The following is a 2,520-nucleotide window of genomic DNA, read 5'->3' on the forward strand; positions in this document are numbered from 1 at the left end:
ACACTCACCCAACATGGAGACAGACATAAAGAGACACTGTACACACAATCACACTCCGCAAGCGTACTCTAAGCCCCAGGTCTACGTACCCTTGCCCCCCGGGGGGGGGAACTGCACCTAGACCCAGGTGGTGTTACCCTTTTTCCTGGGGTGGAGAGAAGCAGACCCCGATCGGGCGGCCATCTCCTCCTCCTTGCCCCCCGCTCCAACAGGCCGCAGAGAACGGGGGTGTGTGAAGACTCCAAACCTCCCTCAGCCCGCTCAAATCTAGTGTTGATGCATGTGTGTTCGTAAGGTGCATTTAAAACCTAGGAGGGCATGGAGCCACCTGCCAGAGAGCAGCAGGTAAGCGCATAGCCCCTCCTGATAGCCCTCGATGTCTACATGTATTTAAAATTGAGAGGTGGGCAATGACGCCAGGGGTCAGGTTGTAAACCCTGATGGTCTTTTGGATACCCTGCAGTGTGCCCACCCCCAAGATCCTATATGTATGTGTTATGAGAGTGTGAGTAATGTGAATGTCTAAGTTGTGAGATAAAATTGAGACACAGGCAGCCAAAAGGGGACAGAGGGGGGGATGCCTCTCCTGCACCCTGGTGACACACCTTTACCCCAAGGCCCTGCATGTGTGGGTGATTGTGGTGGAGCGGGAAGAGGGAGGCAGCTGGAGATGGGGAGGGAAGGGAGGGGCACAGAGCCCGGGACAGCCCACCCGACCCCACCACAGAAAAAACTGCACCCACCCCATCATCCACTCATCTTCCAGACTACACAGGACAATAGATGCCCAGGCTGAGATCTTCCTCCACCTCTCCTATATCTCCCGAAGAGAGGAGACCTCCTGCAACATGTAACAGCCTCCCCCACCAGTTGAAGAGTCCCCCAGGTGGCTAGATGCACAGATGTGAGAAAAAAGTATATTCCTTACTGTTGGGGGGAAGGGAGCGCCATGCATTGCAAAGACCAAAGTCGCTCATATACTGTTTGATTATATTTGTGGACTGCCAATTACGCTGAGTTCCTGCTGTATTGAGCCTATCCATTTCTTCATTAGTCCAAGGTTGAGGTCGCCTCCAAGAACAAGTGTGCCATCTAAGTGTTCAGAGAGTGCACTGAAAAAAACGTGAAAGAATGAGGGATCATCAACATTTGGACCATATACACTTGCAATACATAGCTTTTTATCAAGTATAGATAGTTTAATGATTAAGAATCTGCCCTCTGGATCTATAACTGTATCGAGTACTGTGAAATTAATATTTTTATGTATTAAAATTGCTACTCCCCTTTGTCTAGAATTATAACAAGCTGAGAACACATTGGGAAACTCAGGTGTTTTAAGTTCATTCGAACCTCTAAGAGGTCTGTGGGTCTCTTGTAAAAGGACAACATCTGCCTGTAGTTTTTTGTTTTTTGAGTTTTTGAGTACCTCTTTTCTCTGGAGCCAGCTCCATTTATATTCCATGTAATGAACCTCAGTGTACGCTATCGAAGGCGATGTTCTTCACCATGTCCTCCGGCAGCTTCAGGTGGGTTTTGATGAAGCTTTTTACCGTGGTCTCCGTGTCTTCTCCAGCGGCTTCTGGAATACCAGAAAATACAAGATTATCATGCATGCCACAAGCCGGTAGATCAATAGCTGTCTCTTTTATTTTTTTATTTTTTCTGTTTAGCTGGGTAACATTGTCTGTGAGACATTTCACCGACTCCCTTAGCGTGGCATTTTCAGCAGCGAGCGTTTCCACCTGCTGCTGGCTGAACTCCAGGGATTCTCACAAGGATTTAAATTCCTGGTGAAGAATCTCCACCAAGGACAGGCTTGCATCAAAACTGGACAATCGCTTGTCGATTTACTCCAGTATGTTGGCAATATCTTTGTCAGCTGGCGATGTTGTGCCGGGGGAATCTGCCGGGTGACATTTTTTCGACGATGGCGTCTCAGATTTGGCCAGGGAAGATGCACTCTGAGCCTTCTTCATTACGAGATCCTGGAAGCACTGATTGGTGTCATTTTGGAGAGCCTCTAAAGTCTCCCCGCTGTTCTCCAGGCTGTTGGAGATGATTTAGACAAGTATTGTAAGTTATAAGACAATTGATAAGTGTATTTGGTAATACTGAGGCTTAAAGGAATTTGTTCAATTCTAAACTACCATTCGCTTTAATTTTCCGCCAAAATCTCCGGCGTCTGACGTCAGTTACAACATGAGTCGCTTACCTTGTCCGTCACTTCCGTCACTTACCTCAGGATCTCACTCCCTTCCATTCCTAAATATGTGTACGACTGAGAGTTTGGAAAAATGTGACTGAAATATGTGAATGGTTTTTCTGTATTTGTTTGTGACTGTATTGTGAAAAGATGGCGCCGGTGAGGTCGGCTGCCATTACGACTGCTCCGACCACCTTTTCTTTGTTTTTGTTTTTCAAGTTAGTTTTCAGAGTTTTTAAATCGGCAAAATCATCACCATTGGGTACATTAGGTATGACAGTGACACTCTTGTTTCTATTGGTATACAATGTACT

The sequence above is a fragment of the Haplochromis burtoni genome, unplaced genomic scaffold, assembly GCF_018398535.1.
Source record: "Haplochromis burtoni strain Fernald_Lab_line unplaced genomic scaffold, NCSU_Asbu1 Contig_1984, whole genome shotgun sequence".
Taxonomy (NCBI): domain Eukaryota; kingdom Metazoa; phylum Chordata; class Actinopteri; order Cichliformes; family Cichlidae; genus Haplochromis; species Haplochromis burtoni.